Genomic DNA, 18302 nt, shown 5'->3' with positions numbered 1-18302 from the left:
CCTCGCTGGTCATACCTCCCCCAATCATGAACATAAACCGACACCCTTGACTACCAGTGGCGGATCCAGGGGCGCACCGGGCGCCCCCTCCCTCCAATGCGAAAAAAAAATATACATGTAGCTACAAACGACAGTTTTTGGACGGTAAAATGTCAAAATTTTTAAGCTCGCTCGCCTCGCTCGCTCGCATTTAACCGTTATATGCCATTCTCCTGATGTTACTGCCAGTAATTGCCAGCAGTTGCGCCCGGTGCAGCCCCCCCCCCCCCCGAATTTCCAAAACGAAAAAATATAGCTACAAACGGCAGTTTGGGGACTGTAAAATGTCAAACTTTTCAAGCTCGCTCGCTTCGCTCGCTCGCATTTAATCGTTATGCAATTCTCCTGATGTTGCTGTCAATAATTGCCAGCAGTAATTACGCCCGGTGCGCCCCCTCCCCTTCATTTCCAAAGCGAAAAAAATATAGCTACAAACGGCAGTTTTGGGACTGTAAAATGTCAAAATTTTCAAGCTCGCTCGCTTCGCTCGCTCGCATTTAATCGTTACGTAATTCTCCTGATGTTGCTGTCAGTAATTGCCAGCAGTTGCGCCCGGTGCGCCCCCTCCCCTTAATTTCCAAAGCGAAAAAATATAGCTACAAACGGCAGTTTGGGGACTGTAAAATGTCAAAATTATCAAGCTCGCTCGCTTCGCTCGCTCGCATTTAATCGTTATGCAATTCTCCTGATAATACTGCCAGCAACTGCCAGCAGTTGCACCCGGTGCAACCCCCTTAATTTCCAAAGCAAATATATATATATATATATATATATATATATACATATATTATTATATATAGCTACAAACGGCAGTTTGGGGACTGTAAAATGTCAACATTTTCAAGCTCGCTCGCTCCGCTCGCTCGTATTTAATTGTACAGTTATGCAATTCTGATGTTGCTTCCATGAGGTGCCCCCCAATGTTTTCACCCACGGTACGCCACTGAACACCCCCCTTTAAAAAATCCTGGGTACGCCTATGTTAATGTTACCTTCCACTTTCAATACTTTATGGGAGTTTCTAAAATGATATACTCTCTTCAACATACCACTGTATTTCAACTCTTCATTTAAGGCATGCAAATGGGAATCCCTACCTTTAAGGTACCTTTAAGGTATGCGATGCCAATACCACATAATTTGCGAGTTATTACAACTTCTTTGATGCAAAGTGTGGGGTTGACGTCATTGCAATTGACCAGACAAACAAACACACACACAAACACACACACACACACACACACACACACTCAGACAGGAGACGTTACTCTTTAGCTATTGCTCGGTGTTGATTGGGGCCGCATTAAGAAATGCAAATGCTATATTATTTGAATGTCTAAACATAAGCAAAGTACAACAGACAGCCGAGAATGGGGTACAGAAAGCTTAGTACTCAAGAGTGCATGTGAGGACAGTAATGATGTTTTCGTGCAACATGTTCATGATTCTATATGAGCTTGTCAAGATGTGTGTGTGTCTGTGTGTGAATGTGTGTATGTATGCGCGTATGTGTACGTGCTCGCATATTTGTTGGTGTAATATGTTAATGAATTCATGTAGATGGGTTACTTTGTGTATATAGGGGGTGTCGGTGTGTGTGCATGTCAGAAACTGTTAGTGATTTGACCTTTTTTTTTTCCCCGCATCCCCACACACATAAATTCACTTACTCTCGCACAATCTGCATCCGACTCCTAAGTACTCCCAAATACCCATGGTTACCAGTTCCTATTCGTGCTCTCCGTATAGTCTGAACTCTAATTATTGTCCCCGCCGAACGAGTTCGAGCAGGGGACTATGAAACGGGCTCCGTACGTGTGTGTGTCTGTGTGTCCGTGTGTCCGTGTGTCCGTCTGTCCGTGCGTCCGTGTGTGATCAAAATGTTCAAAATGCTACTCCTTCGCCATTTCTAACCCGATTTTGATTGTTTGCTTTATATGATAGCACTACATAGGAGCTTTGAAACTTCTATACAGAATTTAGGTTGTGACCTTTGACCTTGACCTTTGACCTATATTGTACATTTTGCTTCAAAATGCTACTCCTTCGCCATTTCTAACCCGATTTTGATTCCGTTTGCTTTATATGATGGCACTAGGTGAGGGCTTCAAAACTTCTACACAGAATTTTGACCTTTGACTTCTTTGACCTTTGACCTTGATTTTTGACCTATATTGTACATTGCCTACAAAATGCTACTCCTTCGCCATTTCTAACCCAATTTCGATTCCGTTTGCTTTATGTGATGGCACTAGGTGAGGGCTTCAAAACTTCTACACAGAATTTTGACCTTTGACTTCTTTGAACTTTGACCTTGATTTTTTACCTATATTTTACATTTTGCTACAAAATGCTACTCCTTCGCCATTTGTTACCCGATTTCAATTCCGTTTGCTTTATGTGATGGCACTAGGTGAGGGCTTCAAAACTTCTACATAGAATTTTGACCCTTGACTTCTTTCACCTTTGACCTTGATCTTTTTACCTATATTGTACATTTTGCAACTAAATGCTACTTCCGGCGGGGACATACTTTACGCACCGCGTAATTTCTACTTTTCCTTGTTACTATTGCGTTTTGCCTTTAAAGAAGAAAAAATAATCTGTCCCTGTAAAATACCTCGGACCTCGATTTAAAATCACATGTCACTACATAATCAAAGTTTTCACAAGACTCGTTCCGTTCAAATTAACTATGAGTCCCGAAAAAGATATGAGTAACTGGAGCATGCAATAATACTGCACGAGAACAAACACACACATACACGCATACACACAAACACACACACACACACAACGAAATTTCTCCAACACACACACGCGACGCACATTCTCAGAGCAACGCTAGATTATTCTCTAATATCGCGACAAAAAAAATGCTTAAGCTAGTATCACCAACGGAGACGTCTCCGCGACGTCTCCAACTTATTAGTCGCAGCAGTCGCGGAGACGTCTCTAAAGCCCTGGTCACAACTCGCCGTGCGTGCTTTTCGTCCGTACGTTCTTGGCGGAGGCCACGGCGTTCACGTTTTTTCTAAAAACGTGGGGAAGAAGTGACTAGCGCAGGGAGGAAGTACGTCAACGCGCGACACTCGCACGGTTGCGCAGGATGTAAGTATACGTGGCCTGCACGCCACGCCTGGCATTGAGGAGTTACGTGCATCGTACGTTGTGCACGTGGTGAGTTGTACGTGCTTACAACTTACAATCTGCGTGAGATTGCTACGTTCTCTTGCGGAGGCTGTAATTACACGTGCTGCTCACGCAAGGTATCCCTACTCTGTCGCATGTTGTAAGTGCGTGCAAGTGCGATGATTTCGTTTTCTCCCCGTCAGATGCTACTAGGGGTAGGCCTAATTATAAGATCACCTTGCAAGGTTCTTCAGATGTATAATCATACTTCTTCTCCATGGATGTATATGGTAGTTTAACATTCTGTGTGTCATATTCATTTCATGTCTATAGGTTTTTATATATTCTGTTGAAAGAAATGAGATTGAAATAAATAAACTAAGTGGAATATGTGAAATGTGTGCATATTTGACTCATTGACAGAGAAAGGGTTAATAGGCTATATCAGGTATAGGACCATAGAGCTGTACAGCTCTATGTATAGGACCTAGGTTACATCACGTATAAAATGGTATTGTATACCTGATGTAGGCTAACAGGCTAATGCCAATATCAGGTATACAATGACATTGTATAACATTATTTGGATTAAAACATCCTAACACATTGGCACTTGAGGTGAGATGCGTATAATTTGCTGTTATTAAGTCTGCCATCTTTATACCCAGTTTCAGAGGTGTTGGCATTTCAGACATGGAGGCATTTTTTAGCTAGATTTATCAGCATATTAATAGAACAATGAATGTAGGCCTATGAGTTTGCAGTTTCATCTGAGATTAAAGGTGTCACGTTTGCAATTAAGGCCCTATATAAGGTAATACTGTCATAGAAAAATTCTTCCTTGCTTAATTTCAAAATATACACATTCTCAATTTCAGAGAATGGTACTGACTTTATCACTGTTCTGCATATGTATACAATGATGATCAATGCCTTTTAACCACGCTTGTGCAGATCTTAAATGTAACATTTTTTTTTTAACTCCAAAAATCCTGTCACTTCATGCATTGACCATTCAGAGCTCAAGATTTCTATGTTTTGCTTCTTCAAGAAGTTTTTTACTTTGTCTTATGTGCCACAAAATGTGGTACAAGTGTATACAAGTGTGTGTATATACATATATATATAAATATATTACTAATCGCCTACCAGGCAGAAGGGTCCTATAACATAATAATTTCGATTTGTGACACAATTCGAAAGAGTTTTGAAAGCCCTTTCAAGTGATATAACAATCATTTTACTGTGTATGCGATTTTTTCGATCCTATAATCCTTACAGGGAATTTCTGCCCGGTAGGTGCAATAGAACAGTATGAATATATAATTGCCATCATCATGACATCTTGGAGACGAAAATGATGATACTCGTCCGTCGGCTCGGTTCGTGTACCTTGCAGAGATCACTGCGCACAACTTACGTTTTAAGTGCGGAGCAGGTGCTTATTCGGCAAGTTCGGTACAGTCTGCGTGCTCTATTGAACAGTTGAACTCAGGGAAGTGTCGAATAAGCACGGGCTGCGCACTTATTACGTGCTCAACACGTACCTGCTACGTGTGCCGTCAGCCGAGCAAGTGACGGTGGGAAAATTTTAAAAAACGCACGGAGTCAGTGCGTTGTACGCACGTTCGCTGTAGAGTGCACGTACGTTGCCCGCACTTAGGGTGAATCCGTAGCCCGAACGCAGCGAAAGTTCCTCGGGTCCTAAAAGTGCTACGGCGTGTCTGCGTGCTCGAAAATTCGTGCGGAGGCGGTACTTACTACGTACGGATCCCCACATTTTGCCCACGTTTTTGTAAGTAGACAGCACGCACTTACGGCGAGTTGTGACCACGGCTTTTAACATAAAAATGTCTTGCGGTCTCACCAAGGAGACGTCTAAGTATCTCTGAGACGAGTTATGGCAGGTGTCAAAAAATTTCAAATATGAGGGAGCCGTTGCAGGATCACCTGACTTTGATCTAGGCAGGATGTCAGCGCGCAGATGGGTCACGTGGTTTCTAAAGTGGGTCAAACAGCGTCAAATGGAGTCGCGGAGACGTCTCCGCGACCTCTCACCAGTTTTTCTGGTCTCCAGCAGGTTTCGACGACGTCTCTGAGACATCGCGGAGACATCACGGAGACATCGCGGAGACGTCTCAGCAGTCGCGGATATGATTAGTCTCCGCGACGTCTCCGCGACTGATGGAGACGTCTCGGAGACGTCGCGGAGACTTCGCGAAAAATCGAACATGTTTAAATTTCTTGCGACTAATCGGAGACTCTGTAATTTTCAGGAGACGTCTCGGAGACGTCGCGGAGACGTCTCTGCAACTAGCAAAATCTGGAGTCGCGAACTAGTAGCGAACTAGTTTCAAGCCCGGTGAGATACCCTCTTTAATGCTACCAACGATTACAGAAGACAACAACATTTAAGCTGAGCAAACTGGTTCCCCTCTTTAATAAAGTTTTGTGGCTGAAGAATGAACGATGAAAGACTGAAAGATAAACATGAAAACAATGTCCTGGACAAGGCAACTGCAGTGTATATATTATATTGAAACAGCTAGAGTTACTCGCTAATTTGTAATTTTGGAGGGTTATCAACATGAATCTCAGATAATAATATAAGTGATTTATAAGGACAAATCGTTATGTCTATATGTATGAAGATTTTGAAAACACAGTTTATAATCCAGTTTAATAAAATAACAAACAAAATGAAATCATACTTGTACTGAACAGCGGATAAATATCTTGGAATTCGTGGGGTGACTGTAATTACAAAAATAGCTAAAAATCATCATCAGGAATTCGACTATACGTTGTACTTTAAACATTCTCACCCCTATTCTTTGGATCAAGTGACAACCATTGCCGATACGGCTTTCTCTGACCATGCTTATAAGTTTTCTGATTACAATACAATGTATAGCATTTTCTTATGTAAAAAAAAGTAATCTATGATTCATACAAGATGTTCATCGAATACGTTATAATTTATTTTTTCCTGGTCAACAAAACTGAGAACCTACAATAATTCTACAATGTCACATGTACACATTTTGAATCTGAAACACAATCAATCACTCGCATCGAAAATGACGGTCGCTTAATAAATGTACATCGATCTACTTCTCTGATTTTTCTGTTTTGTTTCAAAGCAAGACATTATCAGGACAGATTTTCCCTTTAATCTACACACATTAACTTGAACGACTATGAGGGAAAATGCAAAAAAAAAAGAGAGAAAACAAGTAGAAAAGTAATGCTCTTGAGGACAATAATCAGGATGGTGAAAAATTGTGAATAACTCTCCATTTAATTTCTACGGTTCTGGTGTTGATGTTGTGGCTTTTAAACTATTCTTGAGCAAAGCACCGAAAGATTCCCTGTCGATCGACAGGCGGCCGTCGGGCAATTTTCTTAATGATCGGCCGGTGCCGTTGGGAGTCTGGGAGATCATCCGGTTATGCGTGGGTCATAATTCAGTCACTGTCCAGACCCTTCGCGGAGAAGATTCCCCGATTTTGCCGAGCTTTGATCTAAAATCAACCAGCAGCCGACAGGAAATCTGCCGGGCCTAACTCAGCATCCTTACAGCCCACTCGACTTCTCCAAAACTCATTGAGCGATACCTTAATTCCAGCGGTGACCGAGAAGGCTGCAAATCGGCCGGACGGCGCCCTGTGTTCCAAGTGTGAGGAGCTAGGATATCATGTCTTGATATTTCATAATGACTTTTAACAAAATCTTCACGTATGAAATTAAGCTATTTGCGCATAATTCGATTTCAGACAGGCTACGAGAATCAAAGATAATGGAACAAATATCCCATTGGTAAATATTACATGTACTGCTATCTCTACTTCACGTCTTATTTTTGATCAGTGCCAAGGCTGCTTCTTATGGAACTCTTTGCAGTGCTTAGAATTGAAATCGAAAAAGAATTTGTCATTAATCGTTTACGCCGGAATTTAAACAGCAGCTCGGGGACGAGAACGGAGAGGGTGTAGAGAAACGGGTTGATGGCCGAGTTGATCGGGAGAACAAAGACAACCACCCAGGCGTAGGTCTCCACTGGGATCTTAACGAGGCGTGCCTGTGACAGTATCCCCATGACAACAACCGGCATCCAGCAGAAGAAGTTGGTGAGGACAATGACAGCCATCTTTGTGGCCATTCGGATATCATCCTCGCGGTTCCTGCTTCGAGCCACGCTCTTTGCAGATCTCTGTACAGAGACAAACATGGCGGTATAGCAAAGGGCAATGACAAGGAGACTCAGAAAATTAATGCCCAAGAACACCGCAATAGCATAAGGCCATGCCGGCTTCTCTGCATTCGCAACGGCCTTCTGGTACTGTCGCACCTGTAGTGGGCTGCTCACGTCCTCCTGAGCTTCAGAAACACTCGATGTCTGTGTAATGAGGGGAAGTCCGATGCAGACATCAGACATGCCGTAGATGGCGTGTTCCGAACCAGAGAATATGATTGGAATGATAGAAATTGTGAATGAAGTAAGCCAGAGGAAACATACAACTTTCCTAGCCTGAGCAAGGCTGGCGATCCTTGCCCTGCTGAAAGGAAACACGATGCAGGTAAATCTATCGACTGTAATCACAGTGATGAGGAACACCGACGTTTCACTTGAAAGCAACGACAGGAATCCAATAACTTTACACTGGACGCTGTTTCGCCACTCATCGGCGTGAAGAAAGTACTCGTCCCCGTAACGGATATCAGCGATGGCGACCACGATCATGTAGACACCCATTAGGAAGTCGGAGATGGCTAGATTGGTGATAAACAGTGACTGGACGGCCTGCTTGTGTGTTCGGTCGTACAGCCGCCATGAGGCTACTGACAGGTTTCCAAGTATAGCGGTACAGCCGAGAATCCAGAGACAGATTCTGAGGACGCTGTTTGGCATGAGACCGGCACACATGAAGAGTGGTGGCAGGGGTTCTTTGGTGGTACATTCTTCAAGACCCTCCACCAAGCAGCAGATGCGGTGGTCGTCGACGTACCTATTAGGTGAACACGAAATCAAAAGCAGGCTTCAGTAATGATCATTGGATATGAAGATTATTGTATGTTTGGCGAACTGGAGTTAATTTTGTTATGAATATGTGCATTTCAGGAGAGTAACCACATGAACAAGCGTTTCCAACAGATATTACAAAAATGTATTCCAACTGTTTTTACAACTAAAAGCAAAAACTAAATTCGCGACGCATTGAATGTCCCGTAAGAATACAAAGGCAAGGATTGCATAGCACTTCACTCTTATTGCAAGGTTTTTTATCCTTATTTTTTTTTTTTTGCTGATTAACAAAATAGATATCTCCTGCGAATTTGTGCATCTGATGGAATGAATCGACGATTGTCAAGTTAACCCGTTGAAGGCTAGTCACGAGTATACTTGGCAAGGTGTCTTTATATAGGAAGCGTGTGTTGTATCAAATCAGCTTGTCCTCAAAGGGTTCATCATTTCTGCGCATTTTAGACATCAGTAACTCACAGTTTTGACAGATTGACCAAGCCATCGAAGCTCTCTTGCGTCAGAGTCAATGTGTCCGGTTTGTTGTGGTTCACTGCAGCGCTGTGTTGTTGGATGATCATTCTGGAAATGAACGGAAGGTCAGAATCAAAAAGAGATTCCAACTCAGACATAGTATGCTGCAGTATATACCCTGGCTTGATGCGCTTAGATGTATATCATGGGTTGCAATAATTGAAAGTTCCTATACTGGTCCACTCAGGTATTGATAAAGAGAGACCCCATGTCTGATTATTTGCTGAACAGCAACGTAAAAAAACAACAAAGACTTAAAAATAAGAGGCATTTTTAGACATTATCATCATGTCATGATTTTTCAACATCATCAAGTTCAAGTACTGAAAGATGTAAATATCATGCGAACAATACTTATACAGTTGTAGTAAAATTGAGAATGACTTGTGTATCTCACCACCCCCATCTTGCTATAAATTGCCGTGTGTGATCATGCGTGATCTCGCTTAACCGGCCAAATCACCTATACGGATAACCGAGTTTGGATAGTATTCCGTAATGAATATTCTATTCACATAATATCATTTTAGTATATCTTTCTCACATAGGACCATCTGAGTTGTGTACTGTAAACCTACATACAAGAAAACTAAAAGGGCCTAAGAGATCATTGACTCACTTTATTACAAGGACAAAAAAGAGAAAAACAGATCGTCCTTTCTATAAGCGGAGATGTGCATTTCACTGCATATCAAAATATTGTGGTTTCAACCGAGTTATCCTTAAAATACCGAGCAGATATTTATTGGCGGGTTTTGCTTCCCGGCTGCAAAGAACTTACCTTTAAGCAAACAGGATTCCCTTAGAGAAATGACAGTACGCCATTATATCCAATTACGCCATATTACGCAAATATTTCTTGGAAAACTCCTACATTAAGCTTGGTTTGAGTGTTCATTTATGTTTACTGAAAACATTGTTCACAGATCACTTGATTCATGGTTGGTGTACTTACACTCCAATATCATTTATCAAAATCATAGCGATAAATCAGGTGATGTTTTGAGAATAAATTACGGGTGGAAACTATGTCTACGTAAGTTTTCGTAATGGAAAGGAAGTACAACTGTACTTACAATGTTGTAACGTAATGGAGTCCTTGAAAGGCACCAGTCTGTATATCGGTCAGTGGATTTTCCCATAGAGATCTTGGATCAAAAGAAAGATCGATTTTAGTGTTGCGTGCTCCTCTTTAACTAATACAAGTATATCAAATTACAACAGCCATTTTGAACGGCTGCTGTAAATATTGTTAGATGTCTCATTTTAATTTGATTTGATGGTGAGATACAGTATATCTTATTTTTCAGATGAAAAACATGGCTTTTCTTTTAATTGTGTGTTTTACATTATTTTGTAAGAAATGAAAAACACATGGCTTTTCTTTGAGTTGTGTGTTATACATTATTTTGTAAAAAAAAAAACACGTCAACGTAGTACATCTCTAGAATTCATGTTCAAAGTAATCATTCATTATCCTTTGTATCTGTTTTTTGATTTATGTTGTATGATTCAATAAAGATTCTCTCAACTTAACTTCATATTCATAAATCATTTGAAAAATTCAGATATTCCGATATATTTATTTTTCTCCGATTTTGAGCATTCGACAAGAGATATGATATACTGCTGTATATGTGAATGTCAGTGGGCAGTGTATTCTTATTTAATGTTGAGTAATATATTGTTACGTTAATAATTTTGTTATCAGTAAGAATATAATAAGATGGTTGCTGGTTTGGGTTCATTTCCTTCCGCTTTGGGTGGGGGTATTTATCACTTTCAGTGACAGTTTTAATTTTTGATGAAATTAATGGTTAATTGTTTGGTTATGATGGATACGAAGGCCCACCACGTTATTATTGCTTGTTTGATTAGTAAGCGTGTAATTGTCAGTGAATAGTTATTGTGTGACTGTATGTAGGGGACTCGGTGGAAGAATTGTACTTGTCCACTTACAGTGTGTTGTATTTGATGTATATGTCTCTGTTTTGTCAATTGTAATGTTTGTTTGTGCAGGGCCCCCAGTAAGAACAGTACCTGCCTACTGATGGGGCTACCCTGTTGAAAAAAGACTGAATAAATAAATAAATAAATAAATAAATAAATGATATTCGAGATGAGGTGTCATGTATACACACGCACAAACACACACACACATATACATAATATATAATGTCAAAGAGATTCCATATATATATGTATATATCCATCTTTAAAGAATGCAAAAAAGCGACTTACAACCAGATGAGTGAGACGAGATTCTCGAACACGCGTGGAACCAGTGTGAAAATTCTGTTGTTTGAAAGATCTCTGGTTTATACACACACAAGAGAAGGTATGGATTTTGCGAGACTGTGTAAACGTTTCTGATGAATAAATTCTTCCATGAAATGACTCTGTTCTTGGTTATGTAGATAAGAAGCTGACAAACAGAAAATAATGTCCCTATGAATGAGCAGAAAACAGAAACAGAAGTCCTTTAAAAGATATATTTCAAGGACTAAAATGCACATGAGAATGACATTTCAAAGTATTAAGCCAAATATCAGGAACGAATTCTGCAATATCAAGACATTGAAAAATGTGAATAAAATCAAAGTATGTGAGAAAAACGTACACTTCTGTTTCAGAATGTATTTGGGTATAGATAAAACATTGTCACCAAGGTTCATTGTCATAATAGTCTTGCAATCGCCATTCATTAACCCGCTAACAATATTTAAAAGTAAGGGTAACATTTACTTATTCTTCATTCTTTTGCACAACATTTCACAGCACTGTGAGTAGATATGGAATAACTGTAAATATTAGCCCTTAATGACAGTGATATCATTTTGTCGTTACTTTTCTCTTTTCAAATCCTGTAACTGCCGTATCATTTTGCTTAATCCTGGCAACATTTGTCACACCTCGTACAGTCTATAAGCTTGATCAGCATTAATGAAATCAGCAAGTCCCTAAATGATTGTCTCAATTCGTGTTAGGTGACTTACATAAAGAAAAGAATACTTACAGCCATTTTACTCTGCCAAGCCCGGAAAACGAAGTGCTGTTAATCGTTGTTAATCTGTTTCTTGATATAGACCTAGTCTCCATCAAAAAGGTGACGGGTTACAGAAAAAAAAACAATCATTATCAACGCAGTCACTAAGATCAGGGGAACGATGTTAAAGTGGAGAGTGATGTTAGGCCATTAGAAACTTCCGCTTTACTGTTGATAAGATTTGTTTCTTAGATAAAATCAGCTAACCTGTTAGCAAAAAAAGTGCATTATTAATCCAACTGACATAATTTTTAAAGCTCTGAAACATGGAATGCCTTTTCAAGCATTAACTCCTGAAGCACGAATTATCTGACTTGAGACGAGTAAAGCATTGCTGAACGACTATACTCCGTGAATGATGTGTCAACGACATGAAAATGGTGCTTAATCTTTCATTTTCCTCTTCATCGCATCCTCTGCAGGAGGTTACTAGCCTGTAATGTCGGAAAGTTCGAGAATCTCACAGGGTGATATGAGAATACATACATGACCTTGCATTAAAAATGAGTGACTTTGCATGAGTATATTTGTAAAGGAAAGAAAGTCTCCTTTACCTACATCAGTTTGCATAGCATTTATCCTCGCACTTACATGCTTTTAAGATTACCCATGGACTTGAAACTGCCGTCGGGAAGTGTAGATGCGTTGCTGCCACTAAGTGTTCTGTAAATACACGAGTTGTAGGAAAGATATTGCGATAAATCGAACAATGGTCGCTTTACCCGGCATACACGAAAATAAGTGTTCACTGTCAAGAACTAGAAGCAAATGGCAAGGGAAACACAAACACACGCACACATACACACACATTCACAGCACATAATGAAATCGACACCTGACCGTTATGATTGATATTACGTCATTACGATAGACCAATCATTTTTGGGTGTCGGGCAAGGCGCGAACAGAGAAACTCACAACGAAAACGTTGCCTTGGCCAAGTCGCTGAAGTCATGTTCATCCCACGCCATCGAGCACATGACATTTAGTCCGAGATCATCGCTACTGCATTCACAGCCACCGGGACATTTCTTCAAATCTACCAGGAGAAAATCACATACATTTCATACTATTTGAGGTTTGAATAGGTAAGTGAATTTTCATTTACAAGAAATATAACTTAGGGTGGTACAGTGGATGAGGTCCCACAATAGGACTCGTATAATGGGTTCATTCTGCTAGGTGCGTGCTTTTCTCGAAGGCGATTTACTCACTTTTACCCACATTTCTGACGGGGCACCCAACATTGCAAGTGTAACTATGGCGGGGCACGTTGGGAGAACAGTGACAACCATTAAGCATGGGATAATTAGACCGCACAATATCATAAACAGATACGGACTGTTTTTCGGGGCATTGCTGATAAGATTTTGTAATTACCACGAAGGATCCTAACTCGATGCTATAATCGGAAGAGCTCCAAAGGTGGCTTGTAGTTGAGATCCCAAGTGGCATTGATATCAACAGTGTCATGAATAACAGCAGTCCATACCCGTTTTATATACCGAATGAAATTTATTAATTCTTTTCTTGGTCGAAGTATGCATTGCGCCGGAATCGGGCAAGGGTTACCTATACCAGCTATCTGGAAGCCAAGCGTTTACAGAGCATGCTACCTACCAAAAGGGAACGATTGAGCGCCATTTAGTAGATTTGGTACTATGAGGTTAGAGAATATTGGTGAATCTATGCCCCCAAGTTGCAAAGAAATAATAACTTTTCATGTAAAGTTCGTAGCATACTGCATACTACAATAAATCACAGTAATACACCTAGTCACCTACAGCCTAACGTCCGCCATGAGCACTCTGCTCTCCCTGTGCTTTTATACTTACGACAATCGATCTCGTCGTCTCCTCGCGGACAATCAATGCTGCCGTCACACACCTGGTCAAAGGTCATGCAGGTCACTGCACTCTGACACCGGAAGTGATCTGGGCAGGAGATCGACCCGCAAAACTGTTCGTCCGAGTTGTCTCCACAGTCGTCAAAGCCGTTGCACTGGGCCACGACCCGGATGCAATTTCTATTATCACACCGGAACTCGGTCGGCCGACAAGAGTCTAAAAAGATCAGTACGACAAACAGACATTACATTGGGTGTTTTATGGCCCTGCAAACCCAGAAGCTCTAGTCTCTGGGAGAACAAGCTAAATAATTCAATCACAGGAGCAAAAAAAAAAAACAAAGCAAAAACCGAACAAAAACAAAATGGAAGACAACAACCCTCTCCCCACTCCACCCCAAGGGGAAAAAACAAAAACATGACGTTTAGTACAGAAGCAATTGCAATCATCTTTACAGACTCTTATACTGATTTTCCTCAATTTCTAAGAATTTTTGACATAACATTGCTTTCATGGATATGCTAACCTACAGAAGTCTTATCTCCACAAGAGTCACACGATTCACTTTATTCCAGGGCTCAACTTACCAAGGTCACTCTCGTCAAATGATGTGATTTCGAGGAGGTATCCATTTCCAGAGTGTGTGTCATCCGTCGTGAACATTATCCACATGCTGCTGCCCGCGCCATAAATTTCCCGCACATTTACCGTATGTCCCGTCAAGGTGTAGATCGCCTTGGCGCCGTTCCCGTCATCGTATATTCCATTACCGAAGGCAAGAAAATCAAAGTTGTATTCCAGGTCGATGTATACTATTCTGACCTTCAGATGATGTTGCTTGGAAGCAGTCACCTGGTATAAGCAGTCCAAATCTGTGTTGTACTTCTCGGGGTACCCTTGCGAGGTGAGGTTCAGAGTTTCACCTTCGTTAACTCGCAGATTGGTTATACCGCATATATCTGGAAAAAAACATGAAAGGTTTGATATTATGCACGGACGAGCGTGTTACTGCAGAATTCATCGAATGTCTTGTATAGATTAAGTGTTTTTGTCGGCTCCAAGGCTATAGTGAAAGCACCTGTTCGCCGTTCATTACGTCTCAATAACTTCAGTTATCGTCAGTGTCAAAAGCACGTTGACATAGGATAGGCAAAGAAAACATAATGACAATACAAAATGCTGTAATGCACCTCCGAATACTGGCAACACAGTAGGACAGGTGATGATTACTTAAGTGGAAAAACATGTACACAAGAAAGTCTTGGGACGAATTAAAGTGTGCACAAAGAGTTGACTTTTAAGATAGATTATGATCAGAATCAATCTTAAAACATTACAACAAGAAAATTGAACAGTTACTTTGAGACTATCAATGCCTATTGCGTTTGAGTGTTGGGTGGTCTGAATTTTGCGGAGCCATACCGTTCCTTCTGTGTGGGACGCAAAATAGAGATCTCATCTGTGAGAGAGTAGGGACCAAATACCGCTTCACGAAGAGAAGAAAACTCGGTCTCTCTACAAATATTCAGGACAAAAGGACGAACCACGTCTATCCATTTTGATGAGATCAGATTCAGTAACAACCTTGGAGTTAGAGTCTGAAGTATTCCATGGAGATAATTTCATTTGGTGCAATGTAGTTGTCTAACAGTAATACTGTCCTATTTTGTAATGTCCCTGCTTAGTAATTTTGTACAATGATAGAGCATGGCTACTTGAACTAGATCTCCAACGATTAAATCTGGGGCCCGTTGCGTAAAAGTTAAATTGTGGTAACTTTGCCATCCAATGGTAACTTCCATGGAATTCTTGATTTTCAGGGGCTGTTGAGTATTGTCGCCATGGTAGTTACCATTGGATAGCAAAGTTACCGTAATAGTAACTTTTATGCAACGGGCCCCTGGTTAGCACGTTGACAGAAGAAGATAAAGATATTCGGGAGGATTGAGCGTAGGGACAATTTGTTCATAGAGACCTTCAAAGTGAGAGCAACACTTTTAAACCCTTTTTATGCTTCAGTGTTCCATAATTCTTAAGCTCACTTTGGAAAGTTTGAGTTAATGATTTAAGCCAATGTATTGTTAGATTGTGTCGCTTGGAAGTAGACCAAAATTGTTCCGATGTTGTGCTTACCGCAGTGCTCTTCATCCGATGACCAAAGTGAGGTGCCGCAGTCAGCTTGTCCATTACAGACAAAATCCATCTCGAGGCACACGCTTACAAGGGCAAAGTGATCTTTGCATGTAAACTGACTCTCTGCGCAGCCTTTGTGTGTGTGTGTGGGGGGGGGGATGGAGGGAGAAATGCACGAATGTACTGAATTAAGGGAGATGAAATATTCACAAAATTAACAATTTTTACAGGTTGATACTTCATCATACTTATAGATGCTTTAATGAGTTGTCGGTAACAAACTCAGAATCAAATACCAAAATGATATCTATTACATCCAGTTTGCGAATAAAAAGATAAAGACATACAAATACGAGATCCACTCTACTTTAATTCATCGGGTCAAAATCATAAGATAAGTGTCGATGTTGTGAGAATTAACGTCCCCTAAAGGCCGTGTCACACCGTTCCGGGCAAGCTACGCGGGCTTGTGGCGAGGAGGTAGTTTCCAGCACGTAGAAGATTTTCAGTATGTTTGCAATTTTCGTTCATGCCTTGTCACTGTATCTGCGGAAGTTTTGCGGTTTGACTTGCGGGGAAACACATTTACTCCCCGGAGCTCTCCGCAGTTGGTCCGCACCTGACAGTATCTGGCGCGTATTTCGCCTGTAGTTGCCCGGAGGTGCTCACGCAGGTCCGATTTAACCGCAGCCAAGTTTTGAGCATGACCAAAACTTTTTCCGGGTGAGTCACGAGAATGCCCGGAGAGGTCCACGCAGAACGCCAGTGTAGGAGGCCCAGCACTTCCCAGGCAACTCCCACGCTGGTACTTCGCAGTCCCGTATGCAGCCAAGATAATGAAATTCTGTGGGATTTCAGCATTCCATCAGAGGAATTCCTTCACTGAGTTGTCAGCTCCCACGCGACTGGTACAAAGGTCACACAGTATACTCGCAAGTATAACGCGTCCAGCAAGTAAGACACATACGCTGACTCTCTCAAATCCTTTTCCGCCCTCAGGAATGTCCGGTATGCTAGAAAATCCCTACACGTAACAAGCCCGAGTAGCTTGCCCGGAAAGGTGTGACAGGGCCTAAACACGGTTGCGGGTAAAAAAAAAATATGCGTGCGCACCTCCAGGCGACTCCGGTTGAGATACGTGCTAGGTACTGTCAAGTGCGGATCATCTACGGGGACCTCCGGGTAGTCAAAATTGTTCTTTGCAAGTTGAACGCAAGGCTTGCCCGGAAAGGTGTGACACGGCCTTTACGCTTCTACCCACAGGTATTTTCGTCATCACTCGTGTGTTAAAGTTACATTAAACATTACAAAATCAATCGTTTCATCAACTTGTAGTCATTGAATCCCCACATCACCATCACCTTTTTTACCGTTTGGTTTGACTCTAAACTTGGTACTCACTGTCTTGGGTTGTTTCCATGACCGTAGCTTCGAAGAACTTGTCACCGCTTTTTAGTGACCATGACGGGTCTCTGAACCTCGCCAGTTGTGCCGATATCAGGGCTTGATTGTGTCTGACCACAACTCTAGACACTGTAGCGGTTCCTTCAAAGGCCGCGTAAAGCCGCTGTTCACGATCGATGCTATGAACCTTGATGAAACCATCCAATTTGCTCCCAGCCAAACTTTCAACATAGGAGGAGTTGAAAAAGATGGCAACAAAGGTTCCCGGGGACGAGAAGACGCTCCAGACACAAGCAACGCCTGTCTGAGTCAAACTAACGGTACGAGGAGGGTTGCCGCTGGTCACATTGACAAAGATACTGTCCGGGCAGCCATCTGAGGGAGTTGTATGCATATTATTGCATATAGTTACAAGTGATGTTCACATTATCACACTTGCAATTAGCTCTCTTAACATTCAGTTTCATAGACCACTGGATAGTGAATGAATATTTTATAGATGATAATGTAAAAAGATCTGAGCAATCATGACCTTTGGTTATTCCCCGATATAACATGGTGAGTCGTTATAGAAATTAACTAACAACTAACAAAATGTTCAAACAAATAGATTGTCACATGGCTTCGCTAAAATGGCTGCGTTTTAACAACAACAAAAACATAACTACCAAAGTAGAAAATGGTATAAAAAGACTCGTCAAAATGACCTGACTTACGACAGTTATAGATGGGAAGGCACGCGAAGAAGTGGAAATGCTCTATCTTGCACAGCTTTTCTTCTTCAATGCACTGCATGTCCTCACAGTAGAACGTCCTCTCACGACAAGCAGAATCTATATAATATGGCGAATGGGAGACCATTGTGTCACTACATTGACACAAATCTTTCCATTACGATGCACTGTCTCTTGAAACAAATGATATCCCGTCGGCAAAATTCATCAGCCGATTGATTAGCAAGAAAACAATTCCGGCGCATTTGGAAAAGCACAAGACATAATATAAACATATATATACTAGGTGTTACACAAAACATTTCCCACTTCTGATCATTCATAGTTCAAAAACAATATATCAGATAACACTGGCATTGATATGAGCAATAGCTGAATAGTGTAATGTTTGTTGGAGGCAATTTCAAAAT

General features: G+C 41.2%; 1 long non-coding RNA gene across 1 annotated transcript; it reads right to left on the bottom strand.

Annotated features, from left to right (window-relative positions):
• Positions 1-8698: 8698 nt before the first annotated feature.
• On the bottom strand, positions 8699-11043 carry LOC139716162 (uncharacterized). Its single transcript, XR_011709874.1, has 3 exons — positions 10970-11043; positions 9805-9876; positions 8699-8776 (listed from the first exon to the last, which is right to left on the bottom strand). It is a non-coding gene; the product is annotated as an uncharacterized lncRNA (long non-coding RNA).
• Between the last annotated feature and the right edge of the window lie 7259 nt (positions 11044-18302).

This window comes from Diadema antillarum, unplaced genomic scaffold (genome assembly GCF_040938485.1).
Source record: "Diadema antillarum isolate AM-2024a unplaced genomic scaffold, OU_Dant_1.0 scf00000062, whole genome shotgun sequence".
Taxonomy (NCBI): domain Eukaryota; kingdom Metazoa; phylum Echinodermata; class Echinoidea; order Diadematoida; family Diadematidae; genus Diadema; species Diadema antillarum.
This window is presented reverse-complemented; position numbering and strand designations above follow the sequence as displayed.